The sequence below is a fragment of the Balaenoptera borealis genome, assembly GCF_965194805.1.
Source record: "Balaenoptera borealis genome assembly, chromosome: 10".
NCBI lineage: Eukaryota > Metazoa > Chordata > Mammalia > Artiodactyla > Balaenopteridae > Balaenoptera > Balaenoptera borealis.
Genome location: NC_138874.1, coordinates 63,798,517 through 63,817,571, shown reverse-complemented (window position 1 = coordinate 63,817,571; position 19,055 = coordinate 63,798,517). Strand labels below are relative to the sequence as shown.

The 19,055-nt window shown below is 54.5% G+C and overlaps 1 protein-coding gene and 1 long non-coding RNA gene across 4 annotated transcripts in view; one reads left to right on the top strand and one right to left on the bottom strand.

Annotated features, from left to right (window-relative positions):
* LOC309604612 overlaps nucleotides 1-19,048 on the bottom strand; it is a 33,206-nt gene extending 14,158 nt beyond the window's left edge. Inside the window, exon 1 of the long non-coding RNA XR_014230933.1 lies at nucleotides 28-19,048. This is a non-coding gene — a long non-coding RNA (uncharacterized lncRNA). The remainder of the gene's footprint in view (nucleotides 1-27) is intronic.
* Nucleotides 1-19,055, top strand: part of ZCCHC24 (zinc finger CCHC-type containing 24) — a 74,484-nt gene that overhangs the window by 31,048 nt on the left and 24,381 nt on the right. The gene's annotated exons all lie outside the window — the stretch shown is intronic.

Genomic DNA, 19,055 nt, shown 5'->3' with positions numbered 1-19,055 from the left:
CCCGACCTCTCCCCGGCCCTCCCCGACCTCTCCCCGGCCCACTGCAGCTTGTAGAGTTGGGTGCAGAGCGAGGGGCTCTGTGCAGCCACACGCATGGCGCACGTACTGGAGCTCCAAGTGTGCACACTGCACACACACCCCTCTCCAGTGTGCGGTGCACATGCCCACACAGAGGCTGTGCCGCTGCTGGGCCCCAGGGAGCTGCCAGGTTGATGGGAAGCTCAGTGAACACGCCTCCTTTGCATCCCAGACAGGTTTAAGGAGCCTCTGCTACCCTCTTGACTACCTGCTTCCCTGTCAGTTGACTTAAAATGGAGCTGGCAGCTCATCTTAAGGTGTGTGCCCCGGAGAAACACCTGTGCATGTCATTCCTTTGTCGTTCCTTTGGGCGCTACGTGAGCACCTGCAGTCTGCAGACATGTGCCCGCCCAGGCTCAGTTCAGGGCCCAAGCTCACTGCCCTTTTGTGGGCAGAATAAGAAGGTTTTGCTCCTTGGCTTCCACATGCCAGTCTCCCGCACCGTTCCTTCCACTCCCGCGATCCTGACCTTATGGGCTGCTGGGAGTGAGGCAGGGGTGGGAGAGATGAGCCAGGACCCATAGGAGCACATGTGGGTGGGCTTCAGGGACTGGAGACGCTGGGCTTCCGGGGGGCTTGCCTTGGGTCCCTGAACTGAGTACTGCCCTGGTGCCACCCCTGGGGAGGAGACGTGCCCTCTTGGGGATGTGGCTGGTGTCAGGTGGCATGGTGCTCCTCTGGGGTTGAGAGACTCTCTCAGGGAGCCTGGCCGGGTCCCAGGGCTGAGAAGGTGCTGGGAGAGCTTCTGGAAGTGCCCTCCACTCCTCCGTCTCTGCATCGGCCTCAGGCTTTCCCCTGGCACTGGACTTGGATCGGGGACACCTGAGCTCTGTCCTGCCCCTCATGGGCTGTGTGATGCTGGAGCTCCCCTCGCCTGCCCCGGAGACCCTGCTAATCACCTGCGGTGCACACTGAGAGGCTGGACCACGGAGAGCCCAGGGCACCTTTCCCTCCGACTCCAGCTTCTTCCCCTTCCTCCTGAGTTTTATCCCTCTTTAAGACTCAACACTTCTTCCATTGACTCTTCCTTCTGGGCTCTGAAGAATCGTTTCAGGGCCTAGCAGGCAACTCGAGACTGTGGGCAAGCCTTGAACCTGAGCACTCATGGCCTGGTGTTTCTAGCTTGCCCCTTCCTGTAATGAGAGACTTTTGCTCACCTGCAGGGGAGTGTGTGTGTGTGTGTGTGTGTGTGTGTGTGTGTGAAATTGCAGCACCACACCAGGGTATCTGGCTTCCCCTCCACATCAGCTCTGTGGTGGCCCCTCCCCCTGGGGGCAGCTTGTACAGGCTCAGGTGACAGGTTTATGGGCAACTCCTGACTCCTGAGGGCAGGCCCCTGGGAAGGAGCTGGGCAGGTAGTTATCACGAGGCTGTTCCATCCATCACTGCTGCCTGCTGCCCAGTCCTCCTTCCGTCCATCACCTCCCCCTGCCCTGCCCTCCCCCAGTTAGAGCCAGGGCTGTCACCAGCAGAGGGGGGGGGACCCTGGCCCAGCCCTCACAGCCAGGCAGGATGGCTGAGGCTTGACCCTTGGCTCGTCCTCCTCCAGGGCCACCCCGAGTCCTGTGGACGTACCTCCTGTCTGTCTCTGGAGTCCCTGCACCTTTCTCCTCTCTGCCACCCCTCCCCAGCCCACACCATCGCCTCTCACTAGCCATGTGGCTGCAGCCCCCAAGGTGTCCTCATGTCCCACCTGCCCCTCCCCCCATTCAATCCATTCTCTAAACCCAGCCAGAGACTTCTTGAAATGCCAGGCTAACCTTGCCACCCCTGATTTTAAATCTTTCCCTGACTTCCCGTGACTCCCACGCTAAAATCCATCTTGGCAGCGTGGTCCCAGGGCCGGCGTGGGCTGGCCTCCGCTGGCCTCTAATCCTTAAGCCCTCCACACTTCCTGCCATCCCAGCCCTTTGCGGAAGCTGCCCGGTCCACGTGGATCCCTCTCCACTTTATCTTCACCTGGCTCTTCCTGTACTTCCCGGGGCCTCCTCCCCAGCCACCCTGGCCACATGCTCCCAAAACACAGGGCTCTGCTCTCCCAGGGTACGTCTCTCGGTGTGTAGATGGATGTTCAAATGTGTTACTTTTATCTGTTCATTTAGCATGTATTTATGGAACACCTACGGTGTGCCAGGCACTGCCCCAGGCGCTGGGGACCGTCCGTAGTGAACAGGAAAGACAAGGGAAGAATACAGCTCACGCGGTGTGGGACGACCTACGGTAAAGACATAGATACAGATGGATGCGCTGTGGTGTTAAGTTGTGTTCAGAAGGCTTGTTTGGGACAGCCTCCCTGAGGCAGCGGTAACTTGAATAGCGATAGATGAAGCAGGGAACAAACGATGCGGAGATCTGGGGGAAGGGCACTCCTGGCCGAGGGAACAGTAAGAGCAAAGGCCCTGAGATGAGGCAAGGATGTGCTTGGCCTGTCTGAGGAAGAGCAGGAGGGCCAGAGTGGCTCCCCTGACAGCTCCCGCTCGGGGGGAGCGCTGGTTGGGAGGAGAGGGGATGAGGCACAGGGGTGAGCACATCCCCAGCGCTGCTCTCCCTTCTCCCGCCTCCTCCCCCAGCTGGGCAGCCCTCCCCTGGGGGACATAGATGGGTGCTTGTCTCGAGGGTCCCCCTCCCCTCTCACTGCCCCTCGGAACACTCGGCGGCAGGGACAGGAAGTGTCGGCCCTTGCCTCCCAGCTGCCCGGGTGGGACGCCACTGAGCCGGCCCGCCTGCCCGAGGAGGGACAGAGGCCCTATTGAGCCCACTCTCTGGACCGGATGGGACAATGGCCACACTGAGGGCCGGGAACATCGCCGGCATGCTTGTTCAGGAAGTCACCAGCCTGCTGCCCGCCCCCCTCCCCATGCCTCCCCGGCCCTCCTGACTTTCTCCTCTAGCTCCTTATTTCAGGATGATGGTTATGTCCAAAATGATCACTTTGTCCTTTACCCTCCTCCCCAGAGGTTCCCTGCTCCGCACCAGACCCATGCTGGGCCTGAGGATGAGAGAGGAATCCTACATGGTCTCTGTTCCTGGGGAGGGGGCTGGGGAGAAGGCAACAGGCACACAGACTGAGTAGGGTACCTCAGTGCTTCCTACAGAGACGCACAAAGTACAGGGGGCAAACTGGGTCCCAGGGGGATGTCTGCCAGGAAGGCTGGCTGGAAGAGGAGTGTTTCTGAAACCATGTGGCACCGGCAGGGCAAGACCAGCATCTGTTACAGGCCCAGAGGTGGAAGGAAGCAGTGATTTCTGCCTTAGGGCAAGCCAAGACTCATGCCACGCCAGACTCAACCACTGTCTGCTTCTTCAGCCTGTGTGCTGTCTGCTTGTGGAAGCTTTGCACTGGAAGGACCTTTGGGGATCGCCTAGGCCTGGAATGCCAACACAAGTCATGTGTGTCCGTCACCCCCAGCCCACGGCCATGGCAAGGCAGATAGCACCAAAATCACATTATTCTTGCCTATCAAGCTAGGATGCTACTACAGCATCTTTCTTAACAAAGTGCTCCAATAGCAAGTAATTGGACATGCAAGATGAAGTATTTGCCTTTCCTGTCATGTTCTCATTGACAGATGGGGAAACTGAGACCCAGGCAGCAAAGGGGCTTGTCCCAGGTCACAGAGCACGTTGGTGGCAGCATGCTGGGGCTGGGGTAGGGGTGGGGTGTGTTAAGAAGCACCCACCTTAGAATGTAAATTGGTGCAGCCACTGTGGAAAACAGTATGGGGTTTTCTCAAAAAACTAGAACTAGAGCTATTATTGATATATGACCCAGCAATTTCTCTCCTGGGTATATACCTGAAAAAAAACAAAAACACTAATTCGAAAAGATACATGCAATCCAATGTTCATAGCAGCATTATTTACAATTGCCAATGTATGGAAGCAACCTAAGTGTCCATCAACAGATGAGTGGATAAAGAAGATACGGTTTTATACACACACACACACACACACATATACGTACAATGGAATACTACTCAGCCATTTCATAAGAATGAAATTTTGCCATTTGCAGCGACATGGATGGACTTGGAGGGCATTATGCTAAGTGAAATAAGTCAGACAGAGAAAGACAAATACAGTATGATATCACTTATATGTGGAATCTAAAAAATACAACACACTAGTAAATATAACAAGAAAGAAGCAGACTTGCAGATAGAACAAACTGGTGGTTATCAGTGGGGAGGAGGGGCAAAATAGGGGTTGTGGGGTGGAAGGTACAAACTATTGTGTGTAAGATAAGCTCAAGGATGTATTGTACAACTTGGGGAATATAGCCAATATTTTGTAATAATTGTAAATGGAAAGTAACCTTTAAAATTTGTATAAAAATTAAAAATTAAAAAAAAAAAGAAACACCCACCTTACAGTTTAAGTTGTGGAACCTCGGAGGCTGGGACAGACCACACAGTAGCGTTTCCCTCTCTGAAGACGGGATCCCTGTCAGTCCTCTTTGTCGTAGCATCCCATTCCTTCATAGCTTTCATCACGGCTATAATTATTTGAATGAGATACTTGCGTTTTTCCTTTCCCACCTGACTGTAAGTTCGTGGGGTCCGGCGTTACATCTGTCTTGTTAACCGCTCTGCTCTGGTGCCTCATAGATAGTGGGTGCTCCGTGCATATGTGCTGAGGGCATGAGTGGAAGAGCTGGTGGCAGGCGGGGTAAATGCACCCAGTAACTGTCCCCGTCTCTTCCCCACTCCACGGCTGGCTGCTTGGCCCCCACTGGCCTGCAGAGGACAAGTGGGCCCCTGCGGGCAATGTGGGCCAAAGCACCAAGCTGGTCAGATTCGTGCCAGTTCATGGTAAGCAGCCAGCCCAGGCGGGGTGGTACCTGAGCTTCCTGTGGGGAAACCGAGGCCCGGGGAACCACAGTAATACAAGAGTCTTGCCCACTGAGCGGGAGCTGAGCTGGCCGGTGCCTCCTGACTTCTCGCCTGGCTCCTGGGCACTCAACCTGGCCGCTGGCCCCCAGGTCTGTAGTTCCGGGGCTGACTTTTCCTGACAGCTGGGCCCCTTGGGAGCTATGTGTGCCGGGGCCAAAGCAAACAGTGGTGGTGGGGGGTGGGGGTGGCGGGAGAGGGCTGCAGGGCCCCAGTTCCCTTGCTTTCCTGAACAGTCGGGGGCCAGAGCCCCCGAGCAGCCAGGCCCCCTGCTCCCTCCATTGTTCCTTGTGATGCTTTCCAGATGCCGAGGAGTCACAGGCTTGGGGCTGGGCCAGGAGAGCCAGGCCAGCCCTCCCCCAGCACCCCACCACCACCTCCACCACCAGTTCCACTTTTAAAGAGATGGCCCTTCTCCTCACCTTGGGCTGTTGTCCTGCTAAGCCTAGCAGCCTCACTGTCCTGCGTCCAGAACAGTTGCTGGGGTGAGGAGCCCTGGGCTCTATTCCCAGCTCTGACCCTAACTTCCTGTATGGCTTGGGCTAGTTACTTGCCTTCTCTGTGCCTCTGTTTCCTGGGCTGTAGAATGGGCATGAGGGAAGGGAGCAGTGTGGAAAAGACAGTATGTGATGGACACTCCTACTTTAACAGACTGTTATCAGTATCACCTAAAGCAGAGGTTCCCAAAGTGGGTGCCTGGGCCAGCAGCATCACCGTCACTCAGGAACTTGTAGAAATGCAGATCCTTATGCCCACCCCGGACCTACTGATTCCAGAACTCTAGGGATGGGGCCAGCAGCCTGTGTGATAACAATCTCCGCAGATGGTTCTGATGCACGCTCAAGTGTGAGTAATAACCTGTGCTCCAGAATTAAGAGCTTGGGCATCTGGAGTCAGAAAGATGGAATGTGGACTTCGCAGCTCTGTGGCTTTGGAAGTGAGCCTTGGTTTCCTGGTAAGGAAAATGGGTGGATATTGCTATACTGTGTGTGGTGGGGTTACTGTGCTGATTAAATGGGACAGATAGCACACAGCTTGGTCAGCCCAGCTCCCACACCAGAGCTCTTCTGGGACAAACGCTCCGTGAGGGCAGGTCCCGTGCCTGCCTGGCTCACGCCACCGTCAGCACTTTAAAGGAGCTGCCTCAGAACCCTGACAAAGGGGCATGTGTGCTCTGCTTCCCCTCACAGGAGTGTAGTGGGCCCTAGTGCTGCCTGGGTCTGGGCACAGAGGGCACGAGATGAGCCGCAGAGGGGGACCGAGAACAGAGTGGTCCCTGCAAGCAGGAGCAGTCAAGGAAGACTTCCAGGGAGAAGTGCAGCTTCCACGGGATTTTGTTGGGAGATGAGGTATGCCAGTTAGTGGGACTGGCGTGCAGAGGTGGTGTGAGAACGAGTACCACCAGCCGGCCCCCCTCCTGTAACGGGCACATTCCCCTCCCCTCCCTTCTCGGCACACGAGCAGGCTTATTGTTACGTGGGGCTGCCCACAGACAAGGGCGAGGACACCCCGGAAGGTCGGAGCTGGGTACCATAGCAGAGGTGCTGTGGTGCTGTGGGAGTGAGCCAGACCTGGGTTTGCATTCCAGCTCTGCTGCTTCCCGGCTGTGTGACCTCAGGCAAATCTCCCAACCTCTCTGTGCCTTGGATTCCTCATCTGTAGGGGTTGTAGGGAGGATGGAATGGCTGGTGAAGGTAACACTGCACGTGGCAGGAGCTGTAAGGGTTTTACAGCTGTGCCCAGGGAGGGCAGTGGACCATCTGGGGCTGTACAGCACGGCTCCGTCCTCCTGACTGCTACAGAGCCCGCTGTGCTGAGCACCCCTGCTCTTGGAGACAGTGGGGAAGGGATGGTTTTGCACACTTTTCCTGCCCCTGGGTGAAAAAGCAAGGTCAACTGCAGCCTGGGCTGTGTGGGCGGGAAGTGCCTGGCTTCCTCGCCGTGACCCCCTAGAAAAGTCACAGAAGGGCAGCTCTTCCTCTGCCAGGCCCCCACCCTGAAGGGGAGAGCACGGGTAGATTTGTGCCATGGCCTGCTGCCCTGCAGTGACCGTGAGAGGTACACGTATGCCTGTATGCACACAAACACACATGCATTTACAGCCACGTGCACCCTCCTCCCCAAGGCCCATTCTCTGAGTTTCAGTACCGGCCAACACCGTGGAACCACGGTAAAAGCTGGCAGACGCCTGGGCTGGCCTCCAGGAGCCTCTTAACCCCTGCTCTGCCCAATTACAGTTGCCACAGACGACCTTGAAACCAGTCCACAGCCTTCTGGCCCTCACTCGGCAATGAGGGAATTGGATGACAGCCAGGTAGACTGGGATCAAAGGCCTGCCACTTACTTGCTTTGTGACCTTGGACAGGTGACTTAACCTCTCTGGGCCTCTGTTTCCTCATCTGGAAACAGGGTCACAATGAAGCCACCTACAAGTCAGGCGCGTGGCCGGCGCGGCACTCAGTGGACACTCCCCACGGGCAGTTCCCGCCTGTGGCTGTCGCCATCTCCTAAGTGTCTCAAACTCCAGCACTCACCTGATGAAAGTTCTCAGAGGTGGACAGCTTGCTTCTCTTTCTACCCCTTGTGACCAGATGAGGAGATGGAGGCCCAGAGAGAGGAGCGATTGATGTGAGGACAGAGCCGAGGCTGGAAGTTGGGCTTGCAGCTTCTCACCAGGCAGCCGTGGGAGCCTCAGCCCCAGCTCCTGCCAGAGTGGCCCCAAACTGCTGACTTCAGCGTTTCATCAGCCAGGGCAGATCAGATTTCTGTTCTGGCACTTGGCCACCCTCCACACCCTTCCCCCATCGCTATTTTTGAGCTGAGTTCCCCTGTCCTCTCCTCCCAGGGCTGTGACCCTCACACCCAAAGCATCACTGTAGGCTTACCCACCGCCTGCCTTCCTGCCCCCAGCCCTGCCCCCGGGACTGGTGCAGAGCCTCCCTCCAGCCAGATGGAGCTGGGCTGGTTACAGCCACATCCAGCCGGGTCATGTCTGGCCAGGCCTCGCCAGGGATGGCCTCAGACGCAGAGCCTGGGACCAGGCAGTCTGTGGAAATGGCGCTGGTGGCCTGAGGCGGCCCTCCAGAGTGCTCAGCGCAGCCCAGGAGGGGCGTCCTGAGAGTGAGCCAGCCCCAGCATTGCTACCTCCTGCTTGCCTGACCCCGACTCCGGGCCACACACCTCACCCATCACCGGCACTGCCCATACCACTGTCCCCTCCAGCTGTCGATGTGCTCTGAGCTCCACCCAGGGTGCTCCGAGGAGATGTAGAGGGCCCGGCGTGGCCCCAGCACACTCAGAGACTACTGGGAAACAAGACCGAAGAAACAGCAGTTTTCAAAAGTTCTTTACATTCAGGATGAAATCTCTGGCGTGCTGGATCATCCCTGGCATGCTGGAGGCCGGGTCAGGGCGGGACAGGACCCACAGCCAAGTGAGTGGTGCAGACCACAAAGTCCCCTGGGAGTTTGGGGAGCCAGGGCCTTCTCTAGGGGAGGCAGTGGGAGGGCTCTCAGCTAGCGCTCGAGCCTGGGACTCAGAGTGGCGTGAGCACCCTGAGGAGGGCAGTTAACCCTGTCTGGGATATGGGGGAGGCCAGAGGGGTGGCCTTGGAGCTTGGCCCTGGATACATGAGCATTCACCAGGTGGAGAAATGTTTGGGGCCGAGGGAACAGCAAGAGCCAAGGCATGGGGGCAGAGCGGGGCATGTCATTTGCAGGAAATGATTTTGTTGTCTTTGTTGGAGCATGAGTTTTGTAGGAGGGAGCAGCAACGATGAAGGTGAGGTCAGCTGGGCCAGAGGGGGAAGGGTCCGAAAGCCTTGAGTGTTTTACCTCCGTCCTCCGAGTCTGCGGAGCCTGAAGTGGCCATTAAAGTACCTGGGGGTGACTCAGCCTGGCTGGACCCGGGTTGTGGCCACAGTTGGGGAGGAGCAGTCAGAAGAAAGTTTGCTGGGTGAACAGACCACCCAAACAGGGATGCGCAGGGACCTGGGAACCCGCTCAGGAGAACAAATGGTTTTCAGGGCAGCGTCCAGCTCTCGGCCAACTGCATGGTGGTTGCAGATCTTCCGTCCACCGCATCCACTCCCTACGGCGGAGGCGGGACGAGCGATAGCTGTCTCCCTCCGCAGTCACAGGAGGGGAGGAAAACCCAGGCCTTTTGCAATCGCTCTGATTCGGATGTTTTCCACCCCTTTGGACGGGCCCCCCCCTTCCCCTCCCGCCCCTGAGCTCTGATCCGTGCGGTTTGCTAATGGAGGAAAGCCAGAAGCAGGAAACAGATAGCTTAGGGAGTGGCTGTACATGTGATTACAAAGTCTCTGCTTTCCAAAAATTTTGCCTGAGAGCAATTCCAATTGCCTGGCCTTGGGGTGGGATTTGGAGAGAGGGGTTCCTGTGGCAGGGAGGGGCTCCTAGGGGCACAGTGCCCAGAGGCCTGTGGGGTGCCAGGGGCCTCTACGCCGCTCTGGGTCCTGGAGGGGCTTCTTGGCCTCTGTCGGGGCGTCCCTCCTGTATCTGTTTTCTCCTTCCCTTTTGGTTCGTTTCCCCCCTTCCTCTCTCCCCTCGTCTGTCACTCCTCACCCTCCCACCCCGCCCCCACCCCCGCCACCCCGTCTTCCTCAGTCTCCTGGCTCCCTACCCCTGACTCCTGACTGTGCTCTGCCCCTTCCTCCCAGCCTCCCCTTGTCTTCTCCTCTCCATCTCAGCCCTTTCCCTGTCTCCACACTTCCACTCCATGCCCCCTCCCCAGGGTTTTCCTGAGACCTTTTCCTGGCACTGTGAAAGCGTCATTGTTCCTCGGCACTTGGACAAACCCTAGTGTTGTGGAATCAGGATGGCATTTTTGCGGTGGCTTTGGGCTGGGAACGGGCCGGGAGGGGCGATGAGGAGGCTGGGACTTCTGGGCTCATGCTGGGCTGCGGCAGGAACCCAGAAAAGGGGAGGGGGCCCGGGGGAGGGGGCCAGGACGCCTGTGCTCAGACAAGGGGGCCCTTGAGGCTCCGGAGGAAACCCAGGGGGACCTCTTGCCGCGTCCTTCCTCCCTCCCAGCAGCCTGCGGGCCACAGGGTCCAGCCCACCTGTCCCTCTGATCGCCTGCTTCCTCTGGGGCCTCCGCCGAGCCCGCAGCTGCCGGGACCAGGCTGCAGAGGCTGAAGCAGCCCTCCTGCCCACCTCCCCGGGCCATGTGTGTGGACACGTGAGTGTGGAGGTCTTTGGAGGGTTGCTAAAGCAGTGTCACAGGGCGCAGGGGAAAGAGAAGCATGGGTCCGGGCACTGAACGGGCTTAAGCTCGGATCCAGGCTCCAGTGCGGGCCCCACCGCTTACTAATTCTGTGACTTTGGGCAAGTGCTGCCCCTGTCCCCAGCCTCAGTTTCCTCATCTGTCAGTAGGGTTCAGAGTGCTGATTTCATAGGGCTGTTGCATTGATTAGAGATCATTTCACATGTATTGTGCGTTGGCCCCATGCCTGTCACCTAGGACTGGGTGAAGAGCAGCCTGTGCCTGAGGACGTGGGTCCAAGAGTGTTTCTGCAGGTGTGAGTCTGACTTGGGCCGGAGCCCGGAAATGTGTGTCTGAGGGTGTCTGTGACAGGTGTGGACCACGCTTGGTGAAAGGGTCACACAGGGCTGATCCCTTTGGAAGGCCCCAGACTGTGAGAGCATTCCTCATCTGTCTTGCTTATTTCCATATTCCTGGAATGTTCCACAGAGCCCGGTGCAGAGCGGGTGCTCAATAAATGTTAGTTGAATGAATGAATAATTGCAGTGGTAGCCAAGGGTCGGAGCTCAGAGGTGGAGTCGTGGTCCTAGGAGCAGGCTTGCTCTCTCATTTTCCCACAACCATTTCAGGAGCGGTTGTGCACGAGGTGGGAGGTGTTGCTGTGGTGTCAGCGGACCGGGTTCAAGTCTTGGCTCCACGGCTGTGGGGCCCTGCACAGGTTGCTTGGCCTCTCTGGGCCTCTGTTTGCTCTCCCATAAAATGGAAGAGCTTTGGAGTGACAGGTTGGCAAGCGACTGGCACATAGTAGGTGCTCATGAAATGTTAGCGCCCCAGCTCCTACACTTGGCAGATGAGGTTCCAGGTTGGGCCTGAGAGAGCCAGGGCTGAGCCCCGGCCTCTGACCGCAGCCCCTGTTTACTCCCCATGGGTCCAGGCTTGAGGGGAGAGACAGCACGGAGGGCAAGGGGGTACCTGTGGGCCTGAGGAAGGGGGGCTCAAGAGAGGAGGCTCTGGGAGAGGGGCACTGCCTCCTCCAGGGAGAGCCCCCAGCCCTTAGAAAGGGTCCCCAGAACCCTCTGGGGCCTTCCAGGAAGGGCCAGCAAGGATGCACAAAGAGTCCTGGGCCCTTCATTCTCTGTGTCTTCATCTATGGAAAGGGCATCTCAAACCCAGGGCTCTTTCCCTCTCGACTCTAGGCCAGGACCACCTCAGCCACCTGGCCACAGGAGAGCACGCAGACAGGGGGCACAGGGATCCAGCAAGGAACCCACCTGTTCCTTGTTTCCTCCCTTGCTTCTCTTGGCTCGGCCAGTGCCTCTCAGCGGGACGCACTGTGGGGTCAGCCTAGTGTTCCCTGGCAGAGAGCGGGAGCGTGAGGGCAGCTGCCAGGCTGTCCTATGGGCCTCAGGGAGGAAAGGGAGCCTGCCCAGCGGTCAGTGCCACATTCATTCGAGAGATGGGGAAACTGAGGCCCAGAGAGGGGAAGGGATGCCCCCAGGGCCACCCAGCATGCCAGGGCCTGTGACAGTAGCAACGCTTTCCTGTTTCTCACCATCCTGGCTGGGTGGGTTCCTCATCTTAATGTCATCTTCGCACACTGCGGGGCAATTGAGAGGATGGGCTTGAGTCAGCGGCCTGGGTTCAAGTCCAGGCTCTACCACCTGCTGGTAGTATAGCCTTGGGCGAGTTACTTAACCTCTTCATTCCTCGGTGTTCTCATCTGAAACCTGAGACTAAGCATACTTGACTCATAAGGTGATTGTACAAAGGGGGTCTGGCTGTGATAAGACACCCAATGAATATGGCTATTACTGTGTCCCAGAGCTTGGCTGGGCACAGGCTGCTCTCCTGGGCAGGCAGAGGTGGTGTGGCCAGGGCTGGGGCTGAGGCCTGCAGCTGGGGCCCATAGCCGAGACCGTGATCAAGAGAGCAGAGGCCGTGCGTCCTGGGGCAGAAGCCAATGTGGAGTCATGATGCACAGGGCATGGCCTCAGGTCCTCAGCACCCCACCTCACTGCTCCCTCCTGGGCCAGGGTCCCTGGGATGCTCTCCTTCAAGCTACCAAAGATGACAATGTCATCTCCCTGCAAAAAAGAATCAGTCTAGGGACTTCCCTGGTGGTGCAGTGGTTAAGAATCCGCCTGCCAACGCAGGGGACACGGGTTCAATCCCTGGTCCAGGAAGATCCCAATCCCACATGCCGTGGAGCAACTAAATCCGTACACCACAACTACTGAGCCTGCGTTCTAGAGCCCACAGCCACAACTACTGAGCCCACGTGCCACACTACTGAAGCCCACACACCTAAAGCCCAAGCTCCGCAACAAGAGAAGCCACTGCAATGAGAAGCCCGTGCACCGCAACGAAGATTAGCCCCCGCTCAATGCAACTAGAGAAAGCCCGCACGCAGCAATGAAGACCCAACACAACCAAATAAATAAATAAATTAAAAAAAAAAAAAAAAAAAAAAAGACAGTCTAAAAGGGGCCAAGAGGAAAACAAACTTCACTCTGAAGCCTGACTCACTCCTGGTGGGACTTCAGGAAGCAGGGGCAGGGAAAATGATGGGCACAGTGACCAGCCAGACTCTTATGTCATGTGATAGGTGTGGCTACTTCCAGCTGTCCTCAAAATTGAGGGAGCAAATGGGATCCAGGGGGTGGGACGTCCACTCCATGGCGGGGGGTGGGGGCCGGGCAGCTCTACGGACATGAACATGGTCCAACAGAACCAGCAGCCAGAGGTTGGCCATTGCCTGGCACCCAAGCCCCAAGGGACAAGTATGGACAGAGCTGCCATCTCTGTCTGGTTCCCACCACCTTGGAAAAGCACAGGGCGCCCCCTTGTGGGCAGGAGGGGCCTGCAGGCCAGGGAGTCAGCTGATGGACCATCATCATTTTCTCCATCAAAGTCATACCTACTCATTCAAGACAATTCATTAATTAGAGCAGAGCATCCTGTCTCCTGGAGGCAACCTCTGAACACTTCTGACTGATCTCCTGCCGGCCCTTTCCTTGCACATTCTTCCTTTTTACAGTTTTACTCTGGGAGCAGTCTATATTCAATCGCTTATCCTGCTTTCTTTTTAAAATGTTTTCCCAAACCCTTTTTAAAAAACCTCATAAATATTTTAATGGCTTTGTTGTCATTTGTCCAATGGGTGTAACGTCATTTAGGGAACCAAGGCATTGGTTTTTTTCCAGCCTGTCGCTGTCATAAACAATGCTGTGATGGATATCCTTGAACATCCTTGTGGTCTGCACCTCTGATCTTTTATTTCCTTAGGATGGTCACCCAGATATAGATTTGCTGGGAGGGAAGGAATGGAACTTTTAAAGGTTGAAACCTTACCACCAAGTTGCACTATAGAAATGCAGTAGGAAATGTACTTGTTCAAGCCCACCCCCAGCAGTGTCTGAGCGTGTTCCCTCTCCACACCTGCCTGGTTGGCCTTCACCAGCAACAAGAGTTGGGAGGATTACAGAGCTGAAGTGCCCTCAGAGTTACCTGGTCCAATTGTCTGACCAGGGCAAAAGTCCCCTTGGCAATGTCCCTGATAGTTGTTCACCCAGTCTCTGCTTGCATACCCCTAGTGAAAGGGAGCTCACTACCTAGTGTCCAGCCACAAGAAATCTCATGAGCCTTTGGGAAGAAAACACTGAGCCATCCTGCAAAAGTGCCCAGGTAGTGTCAGCATCCTCTACATCTCTCCCCAAGCTGCTGGCTTGCCCGGATGTCTCCTCCCACTCCCCGCCCAGCTTTGCCCTGGTTACTCCCTGGCACAAGTCCTCCTTCCCACCACAATGCCAGCCACCATCTCTCACTTCCCAGGCTCCCCTCCATGGTGATTCTAGCCTGGTATGGAGGTCAGAGGACCTGATCCCTCGTCTCAGCTCAGTCCCTCATTTGCTATGTGTCCTTGAGCAAGTCTCCTGGCCCCTTTGGTCCCCAGAGGGCCTATCTATACTAAGAGGGCTGGTTTCTGAGCCCCACTGAGCTTTGCCTGAGCTCCTGGCAGATGTGATTTCCCAGAGGGGTATGTGGCAGGGACCCAGGTCAGGAGAGCCTGGTCAGGCCTGGCCTGCTTCCCAGCCGGGGTGGGTAGTGGTCCCTGCAGGGCCATTGGTAGTCACTGTCTGCTTCATGCTGATGTTTATGAGAAGAGGCCGTGCCTTTCTGGGAGGAGAGGCAGGGGAAAAGTGTGGGAGGCAGAGAAGCCTTCTTTCTGTCAAAAATTCCTACTCCCCTTGGCCCTGCCCTTGTCTGTAAGCGTAACAGTGGTGGGACTGAGCCCTTCCGGGAAGCTGCTGCTCACTGCCCAGAGCTGCCTGCTGGCCTGCCTTCCCTCCACCCACTGCCTCTCTGCCCCTGCCCCACAGGCATCTCTCCCCTCTGACCCGTAGGAGGGCAAAGCCACTGGGCTAGGCTGAGCTGGAGGCCCTGGGGCCTGGGGGATTTCTTCTCCTGAGCACAGGCCTCAGCTTCATGGTGGGGACACACTTGGGGGTGACAGACAGAAAGGGTGTAGCCTTGTGGAAAAGCCTGCTGGGCCTGGCCTCCTGCCCCTCACATACTAGAAACTCTTTGGCAAGTGCCTCCCTTTCCCTGTGCCTCAGTTTCACCATCTGTTAAGTGGGTTTGATGATACTCCCTGCCCAACAGTGTTATGGGGAGAGTTGAATGGGAGCCTGACAGGCCATGGAGCTGTAGCACAAAGCCTAGCGCACAGGTGGTCCTTCGTAAAAGTCTGTTCTCTTCACTCTTCCCTTTGTCCTCTGCCAGCAGCATCCACAGAGTTTCCACAGCCTTCCTCTACCTTTCTTGGCTCCCCCTGAGGATTCCAGAAGGTGAAGACACCTAATGCTGTTCTTATTTTGCTTGCCACCCCCCACCCCCTGGCAACACAGGGGTGGTGAGCGCACCCTCTACTCAGGCTTCCCTCCCATCTTTGGGACTTTCCTCTTACAGTTTATGCCCAATGGTCTCAGCCCCAGCCTCTGTATCACCTGGAACACATCTGCTCCCTCTCTCTGCACAAGCCCCAGAAACGAATGCTACTGAAATCACTAATGGTTACTGAGCACTTGCAATGTCCACCCACCGAGCTAAGACCTTCATCTGCGTGAATGCATCAGATCCCTCCAACAGCGCTGGGAAAGCTGGCCCGTTATCATCATCCTGGGTTCCTGGATGTGGAAACCAAGTCACAAAAAGGTTGCATAGTTTGCTGAAGGTCCCCCAGATAGTCACAGGCAGAGGCAGAATGCCATCACTGGCATCTGGCCCTGAAGTCCAAGATCTGAGCCACGTCTCATGTGGTGGGGCATCAGAGCTGGACCCTCTCAGCGCCTGGCCTGACAGCAGTGTGGGAATGGTGTGCTGAAGATGTTTGATACTGCAGGAGCCTGGAGCCCCTGTCCCTGCCCAGAAGCTCCCAGTCCTTGATGGAAGGCTCCAGAATGGCCAGTTTTCTAATTACATGGTGCAGTGATGCTTTCCAACTCACCTCCTTGCTCTTCTCTCATCTTCCTGCTTCTCCCTTTGGTGCACATGCTGTATCTTCTTTATTTGTTTACCTTTCCTTCCTGTTCATTTCTGAAGCAGAGACTTTTTGGGAACTGAATTGTCAATCTTGCCCCAATCCTCACCCTTCACTCTGCTGAGTGTCCCGAGATGCCTTGACCCCTGCCCTTGGCCCCAGCTGTGTGAGGCCAGGTGCCAGGTCCCATCAGTCTCTGAACCAAGAGGCCTGCAGAACCAGATCCCAGAGTGGGTCTGGCTCGTGATGGCCCCCACATTTCCCACTTCAACCAAGGAGTCTCAAATCCTACCATTAGTGAGGTACCACATGCCTATCCCCTGTCCCCCTTCAAAATGTAAGTGCCTTTAAGAACAGGGACCAGGCAACTGAGTTCATCTATTACTTTATTTCAGGATTACTGCAGAACGGAGGCTGTGTAAGTTGTGGGTACCAGGCACCAGGTAGAAAAACGTGCCACCAGAAGTGGTTGGGTCACTGCACACCCCCTATCTTAAGACCAACACAGCTCGAAGTGCCTTCAGGGTCATAGGTGGCCTGTCCACTGCAAATCGACTGGACCCTGGGCCCTGGCTACACACCGAGTGCTTCCCTTGGCATAACTAGCCTCTCTCATGGACCTGACCAGTGCCGAGAGCCAGCCCTGCCTTGGAGCTCGGTCTTCTCCCCATGATATCATGGCTCCTAGGAAGGCCAATAAGGATCCAAAAGACATTAATTAGGCAGTGGGCCCAAAAGACCAGGGCGGTGTTGTTGTCACTTTCTAAGTTTAGATTTACACATTCAGCATGTATGTCCGTTTTTAGGGTTTTGTCTGTAATTCTAGTCGGTTGTCACCAAGTGGTGGTAATGGCGGCTGGGCAAAAAAGACATGATTACCGAAGGAAGAAATTATTATTTTATATACCGCTATTGTTCTATATTATTAAATAATAATAGTTAATACTCCTGTTTGATTTGCCAGGCATTGTTCTAAGTGTTTTACCTCACTTAATCCTCAGAACAGTCTTTCGTGGTAGTTCCTATCATTAGTCTTGTGAAGTGACTCGCCCAGGATCACAGAGCTAGGATTTGGATCCAGAGTCTGGTGTTCTTAACCTTTATGCACTACTTCAGAAACAGGCAAATACCCAGGGAAACATTACTATGGAAACAGACCATCTCATAGACCAGTACTTCTTAAACTTAATAGCGTATGAATTCTCTGGGGCTCCTGTGAAAATGCAAATTCTGATTCAGTGAATCTAAGATGGGGCCTGAGATTCTGCATTTCGAATGAGCTCCCAGGCAATGCTGAGGATGCCAGTCTAGGAATGACTGATAGTCACAGTGTAGTGCCTGCGTTTAAGCCGGCCTCAAACTCAAATCCTGTGAGTGCTAAGTAGGTGACATAATGCAGGGCGCAGTTGGTCGGAACAGAGGTGACACGGAGAATGCATTGCAGTCGGTCTGATGGGGCGGCCACTCCTTAACCTCAGCTGATAATCACCAGCAAGAATTCTGGACCAATGTGGTCATATTTCTACGTGAAATCTCGCACTTTCAAATAATGGGGCAACAAATTCAACTTTCTAAAACACTAGGCAGCTTGTTCATGAATGTTCATAGCAGCATTATTCATAATAGCCAAAAATTAGAAACAACCCAGTGTCTTTCCTCTGATGAATGAGTAAATAAAATATGGCATGACCATATAATGGGATATTATTCAGCACCAAAAAGGAATGACATACTGTTACATGCTGCAATGTGGATGAACATTAAAAACACTACAGTGAGTGAAAGAAGCCAGACACAAAAGGGCAATTATTGTATGAGATGTCAAGAATAGGGAAATCTGCAGAAAGAGAAAGTAAATTAGTGGTTGCCTGGGGCTGGGTATAGTGAGGAAGTGGGGGGTTGGATGGTGAGTGACTGTTAATGAATACAGAGTTTCTCTGGGGGAGTAACGAAAAATGTTCTAAAATTAGACTGTAGTGATGGTTGTATAACTCTGTGAATATACTAAAATCCATTGAATTGTACACCTTAAATAGGTGAAATGTCGGGTATGTGAACCATATCTCAAAAAAGCTGCTTTAAAAAAAAAATACCATGTAGGAGAGAGCTAGTTTCTTTAATATATAAAGTGCAGTTACAAATCAACAAGAAAAATACCAAACCCCAGCAGAAAAAAAAAATCACAAAGGATATGAACTAACAGTTCACAAAGGAAACACAAGTGGTTCTTAAATGCAAAAATTCTTTCTTGCTCATAATACATGTCGTACAAGTCAAAACTACTCTGAGAAGATTTTCTACCTCTTAGGTTGGCAATGATGAAAACTCTGTTAGGGAGGAGACAGGACATTAAGTTGGTACACTGGCAGCTGGAGGGGTGGAGGCGGGTAGTGGTAATTGTCATCTTTAAAAATGAAAATTGTACATACCCATCGACCCAGCAATTTAACTTCTAGGAATTTATTCAACAAATGTACTCTCACATGTGCAAAATTATATATGTATATACACACATATATGCAGTTATTCATAGTAGCATTGCTTGTAATAGAAGAGTGGAAACAATCTAGACATTTGCAGTAGTGATGGGAAAGCACTACGAACCTTGCATAGATTTGAATACTGTGCAACCCTCAAACACAATACAGCAGCTCTGTTTATACTGATCTGGGGGGAAATATTATATAGATGTCTGAGATATATTATTAAGTGAAAAAGGGAAGATGTAGAACCAAGTATATAATCTGTCTCCATACGAGTGAGGGAAAAGAAAGGACGCACGTACATATGTATATGGTGTATACGTTTGTAAATGGAGAGCCCATCTTTGGGGTGGTCTAAAGGAAATTCAGATAGCCTCCAGGTAAGGGAGCAGGTGGCTGGGAGCAGGGGTGAGGGGAGACACACTTTCGCTGCCTACAAGGTTGTATTCTGCCTGCGTTGTCTCTTCAGTAGCCATTTAAACCACACCACCCAGGGCCAGAGAGTACCTGTGTGAGATCATGTGACCACCAGCTGCCCCTTCATGACAGCAGAGTTAAAGGAATAGTTCCTAGCCACCATCGAGGACTTTGCTCCCTTAAATCTAAAAGAGATGTGCACCACTCACCACCTCCTCTGTTCTCTGTCCCCACACGAGTCTCCCAGCCTTGGGATTCCCATGTGTGCTCTGAGGGTGACTCTGGTGTTCTCTGGACTGGGGACAAAATGTGTCCGGCACATGGGGACACAGGGCATGAAGGCTGAAGAGGGAAACCATGAGGACCCTGTGGGGCATCATTTTGGCCTGCTGGACCCTAATCCCTGTGTTTGCTTCGTGTCCTCTA